This window comes from Accipiter gentilis, chromosome W, assembly GCF_929443795.1.
Source record: "Accipiter gentilis chromosome W, bAccGen1.1, whole genome shotgun sequence".
In the NCBI taxonomy this organism is placed as follows: Eukaryota; Metazoa; Chordata; class Aves; order Accipitriformes; family Accipitridae; genus Astur; species Astur gentilis.
The window spans coordinates 21,673,906-21,687,716 of record NC_064918.1 but is presented as its reverse complement, the minus strand read 5'-3'; positions in this window follow the sequence as shown (position 1 = coordinate 21,687,716).

Genomic DNA, 13,811 nt, shown 5'->3' with positions numbered 1-13,811 from the left:
GGGAAGGCGAGAGAAAATGGGGAAAATAGGGACCGAAAGGAAGAGGGGAGAGAGACACAAGCGAGGGGAAAGAGACACGCGAGGGAACAGATGGAAAAGAGGGATTTGTGGGAAAGCCGGAGAACAGTGACAGCCGAGGGAAGAGAGAGAGTGGAGGAGTGAGAGGGAATGGGGGAAGGCGAGAGAAAATGGGGAAAATAGGGACCGAAAGGAAGAGGGGAGAGAGACACAAGCGAGGGGGAAGAGACACGCGAGGGAACAGATGGAAAAGAGGGATTTGTGGGAAAGCCGGAGGAGAGTGACAGCCGAGGGAAGAGAGAGAGTGGAGGAGTGACAGGGAATGGGGGAAGGAGCGAGAAAATAGGGAACATTGGGACCGAAAGGAAGAGGGGAGAGAGACACAAGCGAGGGGAAAGAGACACGCCAGGGAACAGATGGGAAAGAGGGAGATGTGGGAAAGCCAGAGAAACCGTGACGGCCAAGGGAATAGAGAGAGTGGAGGAGTGAGAGGGAATGGGGGAAGGCGAGAGAAAATGGGGAAAATAGGGACCGAAAGGAAGAGGGGAGAGAGACACAAGCGAGGGGAAAGAGACACGCGAGGGAAACGATGGAAAAGAGGGAAATGTGGGAAAGCCAGAGAAACCGTGACGGCAAGGGAAGAGAGAGAGTGGAGGAGTGAGAGGGAATGGGGGAAGGCGAGAGAAAATGGGGAAAATAGGGACCGAAAGGAAGAGGGGAGAGAGACACAAGCGAGGGGAAAGAGTAAGGCGAGGGAACAGATGGAAAAGAGGGAAATGTGGGAAAGCCAGAGAAACCGTGACGGCAAGGGAAGAGAGAGAGTGGAGGAGTGAGAGGGAATGGGGGAAGGCGAGAGAAAATGGGGAAAATAGGGACCGAAAGGAAGAGGGGAGAGAGACACAGGCGAGGGGAAAGAGTAAGGCGAGGGAACAGATGGCAAAGAGGGATTTGTGGGAAAGCCGGAGAACAGTGACAGCCGAGGGAAGAGAGAGAGTGGAGGAGTGAGAGGGAATGGGGGAAGGAGCGAGAAAATAGGGAACATTGGGACCGAAAGGAAGAGGGGAGAGAGACACAATCGAGGGGAAAGAGACACGCCGGGGAACAGATGGGAAAGAGGGAGATGTGGGAAAGTCAGAGAAACCGTGACGGCCGAGGGAATAGAGAGAGTGGAGGAGTGAGAGGGAATGGGGGAAGGCGAGAGAAAATGGGGAAAATAGGGACCGAAAGGAAGAGGGGAGAGAGACACAAGCGAGGGGAAAGAGACACGCGAGGGAACAGATGGAAAAGAGGGATTTGTGGGAAAGCCGGAGAACAGTGACAGCCGAGGGAAGAGAGAGAGTGGAGGAGTGAGAGGGAATGGGGGAAGGCGAGAGAAAATGGGGAAAATAGGGACCGAAAGGAAGAGGGGAGAGAGACACAAGCGAGGGGGAAGAGACACGCGAGGGAACAGATGGAAAAGAGGGATTTGTGGGAAAGCCGGAGGAGAGTGACAGCCGAGGGAAGAGAGAGAGTGGAGGAGTGACAGGGAATGGGGGAAGGAGCGAGAAAATAGGGAACATTGGGACCGAAAGGAAGAGGGGAGAGAGACACAAGCGAGGGGAAAGAGACACGCCAGGGAACAGATGGGAAAGAGGGATTTGTGGGAAAGCCGGAGGAGAGTGACAGCCGAGGGAAGAGAGAGAGTGGAGGAGTGACAGGGAATGGGGGAAGGAGCGAGAAAATAGGGAACATTGGGACCGAAAGGAAGAGGGGAGAGAGACACAAGCGAGGGGAAAGAGACACGCCAGGGAACAGATGGGAAAGAGGGAGATGTGGGAAAGCCAGAGAAACCGTGACGGCCGAGGGAATAGAGAGAGTGGAGGAGTGAGAGGGAATGGGGGAAGGCGAGAGAAAATGGGGAAAATAGGGACCGAAAGGAAGAGGGGAGAGAGACACAAGCGAGGGGAAAGAGACACGCGAGGGAAACGATGGAAAAGAGGGAAATGTGGGAAAGCCAGAGAAACCGTGACGGCAAGGGAAGAGAGAGAGTGGAGGAGTGAGAGGGAATGGGGGAAGGCGAGAGAAAATGGGGAAAATAGGGACCGAAAGGAAGAGGGGAGAGAGACACAAGCGAGGGGAAAGAGTAAGGCGAGGGAACAGATGGAAAAGAGGGAAATGTGGGAAAGCCAGAGAAACCGTGACGGCAAGGGAAGAGAGAGAGTGGAGGAGTGAGAGGGAATGGGGGAAGGCGAGAGAAAATGGGGAAAATAGGGACCGAAAGGAAGAGGGGAGAGAGACACAGGCGAGGGGAAAGAGTAAGGCGAGGGAACAGATGGCAAAGAGGGATTTGTGGGAAAGCCGGAGAACAGTGACAGCCGAGGGAAGAGAGAGAGTGGAGGAGTGACAGGGAATGGGGGAAGGCGAGAGAAAATGGGGAAAATAGGGACCGAAAGGAAGAGGGGAGAGAGACACAAGCGAGGGGAAAGAGACACGCGAGGGAACAGATGGGAAAGAGGGAGATGTGGGAAAGCCAGAGAAACCGTGAAGGCCGAGGGAATAGAGAGAGTGGAGGAGTGAGAGGGAATGGGGGAAGGCGAGAGAAAATTGGGAAAATAGGGACCGAAAGGAAGAGGGGAGAGAGACACAGGCGAGGGGAAAGAGTAAGGCGAGGGAACAGATGGAAAAGAGGGATTTGTGGGAAAGCCGGAGAACAGTGACAGCCGAGGGAAGAGCGAGAGTGGAGGAGTGAGAGGGAATGGGGGAAGGAGCGAGAAAATAGGGAACATTGGGACCGAAAGGAAGAGGGGAGAGAGACACAAGCGAGGGGAAAGAGACACGCGAGGGAAAAGATGGAAAAGAGGGAAATGTGGGAAAGCCGGAGAACAGTGACAGCCGAGGGAAGAGAGAGAGTGGAGGAGTGAGAGGGAAAGGGGGAAGGCGAGAGAAAATGGGGAAAATAGGGACCGAAAGGAAGAGGGGAGAGAGACACAGGCGAGGGGAAAGAGTAAGGCGAGGGAACAGATGGAAAAGAGGGATTTGTGGGAAAGCCGGAGAACAGTGACAGCCGAGGGAAGAGAGAGAGTGGAGGAGTGAGAGGGAATGGGGGAAGGAGCGAGAAAATAGGGAACATTGGGACCGAAAGGAAGAGGGGAGAGAGACACAAGCGAGGGGAAAGAGACACGCGAGGGAAACGATGGAAAAGAGGGAGATGTGGGAAAGTCAGAGAAACCGTGACGGCCGAGGGAATAGAGAGAGTGGAGGAGTGAGAGGGAATGGGGGAAGGCGAGAGAAAATGGGGAAAATAGGGACCGAAAGGAAGAGGGCAGAGAGACACAAGCGAGGGGAAAGAGGCACGCGAGGGAACAGATGGAAAAGAGGGATTTGTGGGAAAGCCGGAGAACAGTGACAGCCGAGGGAAGAGAGAGAGTGGAGGAGTGAGAGGGAATGGGGGAAGGCGAGAGAAAATGGGGAAAATAGGGACCGAAAGGAAGAGGGGAGAGAGACACAGGCGAGGGGAAAGAGTAAGGCGAGGGAACAGATGGAAAAGAGGGATTTGTGGGAAAGCCGGAGAACAGTGACAGCCGAGGGAAGAGAGAGAGTGGAGGAGTGAGAGGGAATGGGGGAAGGCGAGAGAAAATGGGGAAAATAGGGACCGAAAGGAAGAGGGGGGAGAGACACAAGCGAGGGGAAAGAGACACGCGAGGGAACAGATGGAAAAGAGGGAGATGTGGGAAAGCCGGAGGAGAGTGACAGGCGAGGGAAGAGAGAGAGTGGAGGAGTGAGAGGGAATGGGGGAAGGCGAGAGAAAATGGGGAAAATAGGGACCGAAAGGAAGAGGGGAGAGAGACACAAGCGAGGGGAAAGAGTAAGGCGAGGGAAGAGATGGAAAAGAGGGTAATGTGGGAAAGCCGGAGAACAGTGACAGCCGAGGGAAGAGAGAGAGTGGAGGAGTGAGAGGGAATGGGGGAAGGAGCGAGAAAATAGGGAACATTGGGACCGAAAGGAAGAGGGGAGAGAGACACAAGCGAGGGGAAAGAGACACGCGAGGGAACAGATGGAAAAGAGGGATTTGTGGGAAAGCCGGAGGAGAGTGACAGCCGAGGGAAGAGAGAGAGTGGAGGAGTGAGAGGGAATGGGGGATGGAGCGAGAAAATAGGGAACATTGGGTCCGAAAGGAAGAGGGGAGAGAGACACAAGCGAGGGGAAAGAGACACGCCAGGGAACAGATGGGAAAGAGGGAGATGTGGGAAAGCCAGAGAAACCGTGACGGCCGAGAGAATAGAGAGAGTGGAGGAGTGAGAGGGAATGGGGGAAGGCGAGAGAAAATGGGGAAAATAGGGACCGAAAGGAAGAGGGGAGAGAGACACAAGCGAGGGGAAAGAGACACGCGAGGGAAACGATGGAAAAGAGGGAAATGTGGGAAGCCAGAGAAACCGTGACGGCAAGGGAAGAGAGAGAGTGGAGGAGTGAGAGGGAATGGGGGAAGGCGAGAGAAAATGGGGAAAATAGGGACCGAAAGGAAGAGGGGAGAGAGACACAAGCGAGGGGAAAGAGACACGCGAGGGAACAGATGGAAAAGAGGGATTTGTGGGAAAGCCGGAGAAGAGTGACAGCCGAGGGAAGAGAGAGAGTGGAGGAGTGAGAGGGAATGGGGGAAGGCGAGAGAAAATGGGGAAAATAGGGACCGAAAGGAAGAGGGGAGAGAGATACAAGCGAGGGGAAAGAGACACGCGAGGGAACAGATGGAAAAGAGGGATTTGTGGGAAAGCCGGAGAACAGTGACAGCCGAGGGAAGAGAGAGAGTGGAGGAGTGACAGGGAATGGGGGAAGGCGAGAGAAAATGGGGAAAATAGGGACCGAAAGGAAGAGGGGAGAGAGACACAGGCGAGGGGAAAGAGTAAGGCGAGGGAACAGATGGAAAAGAGGGATTTGTGGGAAAGCCGGAGAACAGTGACAGCCGAGGGAAGAGAGAGAGTGGAGGAGTGAGAGGGAATGGGGGAAGGAGCGAGAAAATAGGGAACATTGGGACCGAAAGGAAGAGGGGAGAGAGACACAAGCGAGGGGAAAGAGACACGCCGGGGAACAGATGGGAAAGAGGGAGATGTGGGAAAGTCAGAGAAACCGTGACGGCCGAGGGAATAGAGAGAGTGGAGGAGTGAGAGGGAATGGGGGAAGGCGAGAGAAAATTGGGAAAATAGGGACCGAAAGGAAGAGGGGAGAGAGACACAAGCGAGGGGAAAGAGACACGCGAGGGAACAGATGGAAAAGAGGGATTTGTGGGAAAGCCGGAGGAGAGTGACAGCCGAGGGAAGAGAGAGAGTGGAGGAGTGAGAGGGAATGGGGGAAGGCGAGAGAAAATGGGGAAAATAGGGACCGAAAGGAAGAGGGGAGAGAGACACAAGCGAGGGGAAAGAGTAAGGCGAGGGAAGAGATGGAAAAGAGGGAAATGTGGGAAAGCCGGAGAACAGTGACAGCCGAGGGAAGAGAGAGAGTGGAGGAGTGAGAGGGAATGGGGGAAGGAGCGAGAAAATAGGGAACATTGGGACCGAAAGGAAGAGGGGAGAGAGACACAAGCGAGGGGAAAGAGACACGCGAGGGAACAGATGGAAAAGAGGGATTTGTGGGAAAGCCGGAGGAGAGTGACAGCCGAGGGAAGAGAGAGAGTGGAGGAGTGAGAGGGAATGGGGGATGGAGCGAGAAAATAGGGAACATTGGGACCGAAAGGAAGAGGGGAGAGAGACACAAGCGAGGGGAAAGAGACACGCCAGGGAACAGATGGAAAAGAGGGAGATGTGGGAAAGCCAGAGAAACCGTGACGGCCGAGAGAATAGAGAGAGTGGAGGAGTGAGAGGGAATGGGGGAAGGCGAGAGAAAATGGGGAAAATAGGGACCGAAAGGAAGAGGGGAGAGAGACACAAGCGAGGGGAAAGAGACACGCGAGGGAAACGATGGAAAAGAGGGAAATGTGGGAAAGCCAGAGAAACCGTGACGGCAAGGGAAGAGAGAGAGTGGAGGAGTGAGAGGGAATGGGGGAAGGCGAGAGAAAATGGGGAAAATAGGGACCGAAAGGAAGAGGGGAGAGAGACACAAGCGAGGGGAAAGAGACACGCGAGGGAACAGATGGAAAAGAGGGATTTGTGGGAAAGCCGGAGAAGAGTGACAGCCGAGGGAAGAGAGAGAGTGGAGGAGTGAGAGGGAATGGGGGAAGGCGAGAGAAAATGGGGAAAATAGGGACCGAAAGGAAGAGGGGAGAGAGATACAAGCGAGGGGAAAGAGACACGCGAGGGAACAGATGGAAAAGAGGGATTTGTGGGAAAGCCGGAGAACAGTGACAGCCGAGGGAAGAGAGAGAGTGGAGGAGTGAGAGGGAATGGGGGAAGGAGCGAGAAAATAGGGAACATTGGGACCGAAAGGAAGAGGGGAGAGAGACACAAGCGAGGGGAAAGAGACACGCCAGGGAACAGATGGGAAAGAGGGAGATGTGGGAAAGTCAGAGTAACCGTGACGGCCGAGGGAATAGAGAGAGTGGAGGAGTGAGAGAGAATGGGGGAAGGCGAGAGAAAATGGGTAAAATAGGGACCGAAAGGAAGAGGGCAGAGAGACACAAGCGAGGGGAAAGAGACACGCAAGGGAACAGATGGAAAAGAGGGATTTGTGGGAAAGCCGGAGAAACCGTGACGGCAAGGGAAGAGAGAGAGTGGAGGAGTGAGAGGGAATGGGGGAAGGCGAGAGAAAATGGGGAAAATAGGGACCGAAAGGAAGAGGGGAGAGAGACACAAGCGAGGGGAAAGAGACACGCGAGGGAACAGATGGAAAAGAGGGATTTGTGGGAAAGCCGGAGGAGAGTGACAGCCGAGGGAAGAGAGAGAGTGGAGGAGTGAGAGGGAATGGGGGAAGGCGAGAGAAAATGGGGAAAATAGGGACCGAAAGGAAGAGGGGAGAGAGACACAAGCGAGGGGAAAGAGTAAGGCGAGGGAAGAGATGGAAAAGAGGGAAATGTGGGAAAGCCAGAGAAACCGTGACGGCAAGGGAAGAGAGAGAGAGTGGAGGAGTGAGAGGGAATGGGGGAAGGAGCGAGAAAATAGTGAACATTGGGACCGAAAGGAAGAGGGGAGAGAGACACAAGCGAGGGGAAAGAGACACGCGAGGGAAAAGATGGAAAAGAGGGAAATGTGGGAAAGCCGGAGAACAGTGACAGCCGAGGGAAGAGAGAGAGTGGAGGAGTGAGAGGGAATGGGGGAAGGAGCGAGAAAATAGGGAACATTGGGACCGAAAGGAAGAGGGGAGAGAGACACAAGCGAGGGGAAAGAGACACGCCGGGGAACAGATGGGAAAGAGGGAGATGTGGGAAAGTCAGAGAAACCGTGACGGCCGAGGGAATAGAGAGAGTGGAGGAGTGAGAGGGAATGGGGGAAGGCGAGAGAAAATTGGGAAAATAGGGACCGAAAGGAAGAGGGCAGAGAGACACAAGCGAGGGGAAAGAGACACGCGAGGGAACAGATGGAAAAGAGGGATTTGTGGGAAAGCCGGAGAACAGTGACAGCCGAGGGAAGAGAGAGAGTGGAGGAGTGAGAGGGAATGGGGGAAGGCGAGAGAAAATGGGGAAAATAGGGACCGAAAGGAAGAGGGGAGAGAGACACAAGCGAGGGGAAAGAGACACGCGAGGGAACAGATGGAAAAGAGGGATTTGTGGGAAAGCCGGAGAACAGTGACAGCCGAGGGAAGAGAGAGAGTGGAGGAGTGAGAGGGAATGGGGGAAGGCGAGAGAAAATGGGGAAAATAGGGACCGAAAGGAAGAGGGGAGAGAGACACAGGCGAGGGGAAAGAGTAAGGCGAGGGAACAGATGGAAAAGAGGGATTTGTGGGAAAGCCGGAGAACAGTGACAGCCGAGGGAAGAGAGAGAGTGGAGGAGTGAGAGGGAATGGGGGAAGGCGAGAGAAAATGGGGAAAATAGGGACCGAAAGGAAGAGGGGGGAGAGACACAAGCGAGGGGAAAGAGACACGCGAGGGAAACGATGGAAAAGAGGGAAATGTGGGAAAGCCAGAGAAACCGTGACGGCAAGGGAATAGAGAGAGTGGAGGAGTGAGAGGGAATGGGGGAAGGCGAGAGAAAATGGGGAAAATAGGGACCGAAAGGAAGAGGGGGGAGAGACACAAGCGAGGGGAAAGAGACACGCGAGGGAAACGATGGAAAAGAGGGAAATGTGGGAAAGCCAGAGAAACCGTGACGGCAAGGGAATAGAGAGAGTGGAGGAGTGAGAGGGAATGGGGGAAGGCGAGAGAAAACGGGGAAAATAGGGACCGAAATGAAGAGGGGAGAGAGACACAAGCGAGGGGAAAGAGACACGCGAGGGAAACGATGGAAAAGAGGGAAATGTGGGAAAGCCAGAGAAACCGTGACGGCAAGGGAAGAGAGAGAGTGGAGGAGTGAGAGGGAATGGGGGAAGGCGAGAGAAAATGGGGAAAATAGGGACCGAAAGGAAGAGGGGAGAGAGACACAGGCGAGGGGAAAGAGTAAGGCGAGGGAACAGATGGAAAAGAGGGATTTGTGGGAAAGCCGGAGAACAGTGACAGCCGAGGGAAGAGAGAGAGTGGAGGAGTGAGAGGGAATGGGGGAAGGCGAGAGAAAATGGGGAAAATAGGGACCGAAAGGAAGAGGGGGGGGAGACACAAGCGAGGGGAAAGAGACACGCGAGGGAAACGATGGAAAAGAGGGAAATGTGGGAAAGCCAGAGAAACCGTGACGGCAAGGGAATAGAGAGAGTGGAGGAGTGAGAGGGAATGGGGGAAGGCGAGAGAAAATGGGGAAAATAGGGACCGAAAGGAAGAGGGGAGAGAGACACAAGCGAGGGGAAAGAGACACGCGAGGGAACAGATGGAAAAGAGGGATTTGTGGGAAAGCCGGAGGAGAGTGACAGCCGAGGGAAGAGAGAGAGTGGAGGAGTGAGAGGGAATGGGGGAAGGCGAGAGAAAATGGGGAAAATAGGGACCGAAAGGAAGAGGGGAGAGAGACACAAGCGAGGGGAAAGAGTAAGGCGAGGGAAGAGATGGAAAAGAGGGAAATGTGGGAAAGCCAGAGAAACCGTGACGGCAAGGGAAGAGAGAGAGAGTGGAGGAGTGAGAGGGAATGGGGGAAGGCGAGAGAAAATTGGGAAAATAGGGACCGAAAGGAAGAGGGCAGAGAGACACAAGCGAGGGGAAAGAGACACGCGAGGGAACAGATGGAAAAGAGGGATTTGTGGGAAAGCCGGAGAACAGTGACAGCCGAGGGAAGAGAGAGAGTGGAGGAGTGAGAGGGAATGGGGGAAGGCGAGAGAAAATGGGGAAAATAGGGACCGAAAGGAAGAGGGGAGAGAGACACAAGCGAGGGGGAAGAGACACGCGAGGGAACAGATGGAAAAGAGGGATTTGTGGGAAAGCCGGAGGAGAGTGACAGCCGAGGGAAGAGAGAGAGTGGAGGAGTGAGAGGGAATGGGGGAAGGCGAGAGAAAATGGGGAAAATAGGGACCGAAAGGAAGAGGGGGGGGAGACACAAGCGAGGGGAAAGAGACACGCGAGGGAAACGATGGAAAAGAGGGAAATGTGGGAAAGCCAGAGAAACCGTGACGGCAAGGGAATAGAGAGAGTGGAGGAGTGAGAGGGAATGGGGGAAGGCGAGAGAAAATGGGGAAAATAGGGACCGAAAGGAAGAGGGGAGAGAGACACAGGCGAGGGGAAAGAGTAAGGCGAGGGAACAGATGGAAAAGAGGGATTTGTGGGAAAGCCGGAGAACAGTGACAGCCGAGGGAAGAGAGAGAGTGGAGGAGTGAGAGGGAATGGGGGAAGGAGCGAGAAAATAGGGAACATTGGGACCGAAAGGAAGAGGGGAGAGAGACACAAGCGAGGGGAAAGAGACACGCCAGGGAACAGATGGGAAAGAGGGAGATGTGGGAAAGTCAGAGAAACCGTGACGGCCGAGGGAATAGAGAGAGTGGAGGAGTGAGAGAGAATGGGGGAAGGCGAGAGAAAATGGGTAAAATAGGGACCGAAAGGAAGAGGGCAGAGAGACACAAGCGAGGGGAAAGAGACACGCAAGGGAACAGATGGAAAAGAGGGATTTGTGGGAAAGCCGGAGAAACCGTGACGGCAAGGGAAGAGAGAGAGTGGAGGAGTGAGAGGGAATGGGGGAAGGCGAGAGAAAATGGGGAAAATAGGGACCGAAAGGAAGAGGGGAGAGAGACACAAGCGAGGGGAAAGAGACACGCGAGGGAACAGATGGAAAAGAGGGATTTGTGGGAAAGCCGGAGGAGAGTGACAGCCGAGGGAAGAGAGAGAGTGGAGGAGTGAGAGGGAATGGGGGAAGGCGAGAGAAAATGGGGAAAATAGGGACCGAAAGGAAGAGGGGAGAGAGACACAAGCGAGGGGAAAGAGTAAGGCGAGGGAAGAGATGGAAAAGAGGGAAATGTGGGAAAGCCAGAGAAACCGTGACGGCAAGGGAAGAGAGAGAGAGTGGAGGAGTGAGAGGGAATGGGGGAAGGAGCGAGAAAATAGTGAACATTGGGACCGAAAGGAAGAGGGGAGAGAGACACAAGCGAGGGGAAAGAGACACGCGAGGGAAAAGATGGAAAAGAGGGAAATGTGGGAAAGCCGGAGAACAGTGACAGCCGAGGGAAGAGAGAGAGTGGAGGAGTGAGAGGGAATGGGGGAAGGAGCGAGAAAATAGGGAACATTGGGACCGAAAGGAAGAGGGGAGAGAGACACAAGCGAGGGGAAAGAGACACGCCGGGGAACAGATGGGAAAGAGGGAGATGTGGGAAAGTCAGAGAAACCGTGACGGCCGAGGGAATAGAGAGAGTGGAGGAGTGAGAGGGAATGGGGGAAGGCGAGAGAAAATTGGGAAAATAGGGACCGAAAGGAAGAGGGCAGAGAGACACAAGCGAGGGGAAAGAGACACGCGAGGGAACAGATGGAAAAGAGGGATTTGTGGGAAAGCCGGAGAACAGTGACAGCCGAGGGAAGAGAGAGAGTGGAGGAGTGAGAGGGAATGGGGGAAGGCGAGAGAAAATGGGGAAAATAGGGACCGAAAGGAAGAGGGGAGAGAGACACAAGCGAGGGGAAAGAGACACGCGAGGGAACAGATGGAAAAGAGGGATTTGTGGGAAAGCCGGAGAACAGTGACAGCCGAGGGAAGAGAGAGAGTGGAGGAGTGAGAGGGAATGGGGGAAGGCGAGAGAAAATGGGGAAAATAGGGACCGAAAGGAAGAGGGGAGAGAGACACAGGCGAGGGGAAAGAGTAAGGCGAGGGAACAGATGGAAAAGAGGGATTTGTGGGAAAGCTGGAGAACAGTGACAGCCGAGGGAAGAGAGAGAGTGGAGGAGTGAGAGGGAATGGGGGAAGGCGAGAGAAAATGGGGAAAATAGGGACCGAAAGGAAGAGGGGGGAGAGACACAAGCGAGGGGAAAGAGACACGCGAGGGAAACGATGGAAAAGAGGGAAATGTGGGAAAGCCAGAGAAACCGTGACGGCAAGGGAATAGAGAGAGTGGAGGAGTGAGAGGGAATGGGGGAAGGCGAGAGAAAATGGGGAAAATAGGGACCGAAAGGAAGAGGGGGGAGAGACACAAGCGAGGGGAAAGAGACACGCGAGGGAAACGATGGAAAAGAGGGAAATGTGGGAAAGCCAGAGAAACCGTGACGGCAAGGGAATAGAGAGAGTGGAGGAGTGAGAGGGAATGGGGGAAGGCGAGAGAAAATGGGGAAAATAGGGACCGAAAGGAAGAGGGGAGAGAGACACAAGCGAGGGGAAAGAGACACGCGAGGGAACAGATGGAAAAGAGGGATTTGTGGGAAAGCCGGAGAACAGTGACAGCCGAGGGAAGAGAGAGAGTGGAGGAGTGAGAGGGAATGGGGGAAGGCGAGAGAAAATGGGGAAAATAGGGACCGAAAGGAAGAGGGGAGAGAGACACAGGCGAGGGGAAAGAGTAAGGCGAGGGAACAGATGGAAAAGAGGGATTTGTGGGAAAGCCGGAGAACAGTGACAGCCGAGGGAAGAGAGAGAGTGGAGGAGTGAGAGGGAATGGGGGAAGGCGAGAGAAAATGGGGAAAATAGGGACCGAAAGGAAGAGGGGGGAGAGACACAAGCGAGGGGAAAGAGACACGCGAGGGAAACGATGGAAAAGAGGGAAATGTGGGAAAGCCAGAGAAACCGTGACGGCAAGGGAATAGAGAGAGTGGAGGAGTGAGAGGGAATGGGGGAAGGCGAGAGAAAATGGGGAAAATAGGGACCGAAAGGAAGAGGGGGGAGAGACACAAGCGAGGGGAAAGAGACACGCGAGGGAAACGATGGAAAAGAGGGAAATGTGGGAAAGCCAGAGAAACCGTGACGGCAAGGGAATAGAGAGAGTGGAGGAGTGAGAGGGAATGGGGGAAGGCGAGAGAAAATGGGGAAAATAGGGACCGAAATGAAGAGGGGAGAGAGACACAAGCGAGGGGAAAGAGACACGCGAGGGAAACGATGGAAAAGAGGGAAATGTGGGAAAGCCAGAGAAACCGTGACGGCAAGGGAAGAGAGAGAGTGGAGGAGTGAGAGGGAATGGGGGAAGGCGAGAGAAAATGGGGAAAATAGGGACCGAAAGGAAGAGGGGAGAGAGACACAGGCGAGGGGAAAGAGTAAGGCGAGGGAACAGATGGAAAAGAGGGATTTGTGGGAAAGCCGGAGAACAGTGACAGCCGAGGGAAGAGAGAGAGTGGAGGAGTGAGAGGGAATGGGGGAAGGCGAGAGAAAATGGGGAAAATAGGGACCGAAAGGAAGAGGGGGGGGAGACACAAGCGAGGGGAAAGAGACACGCGAGGGAAACGATGGAAAAGAGGGAAATGTGGGAAAGCCAGAGAAACCGTGACGGCAAGGGAATAGAGAGAGTGGAGGAGTGAGAGGGAATGGGGGAAGGCGAGAGAAAATGGGGAAAATAGGGACCGAAAGGAAGAGGGGAGAGAGACACAAGCGAGGGGAAAGAGACACGCGAGGGAACAGATGGAAAAGAGGGATTTGTGGGAAAGCCGGAGGAGAGTGACAGCCGAGGGAAGAGAGAGAGTGGAGGAGTGAGAGGGAATGGGGGAAGGCGAGAGAAAATGGGGAAAATAGGGACCGAAAGGAAGACGGGAGAGAGACACAAGCGAGGGGAAAGAGTAAGGCGAGGGAAGAGATGGAAAAGAGGGAAATGTGGGAAAGCCAGAGAAACCGTGACGGCAAGGGAAGAGAGAGAGAGTGGAGGAGTGAGAGGGAATGGGGGAAGGCGAGAGAAAATTGGGAAAATAGGGACCGAAAGGAAGAGGGCAGAGAGACACAAGTGAGGGGAAAGAGACACGCGAGGGAACAGATGGAAAAGAGGGATTTGTGGGAAAGCCGGAGAACAGTGACAGCCGAGGGAAGAGAGAGAGTGGAGGAGTGAGAGGGAATGGGGGAAGGCGAGAGAAAATGGGGAAAATAGGGACCGAAAGGAAGAGGGGAGAGAGACACAAGCGAGGGGGAAGAGACACGCGAGGGAACAGATGGAAAAGAGGGATTTGTGGGAAAGCCGGAGGAGAGTGACAGCCGAGGGAAGAGAGAGAGTGGAGGAGTGAGAGGGAATGGGGGAAGGCGAGAGAAAATGGGGAAAATAGGGACCGAAAGGAAGAGGGGAGAGAGACACAAGCGAGGGGAAAGAGACACGCGAGGGAACAGATGGAAAAGAGGGATTTGTGGGAAAGCCGGAGAACAGTGACAGCCGAGGGAAGAGAGAGAGTGGAGGAGTGAGAGGGAATGGGGGAAGGCGAGAGAAAATGGGGAAAATAGGGA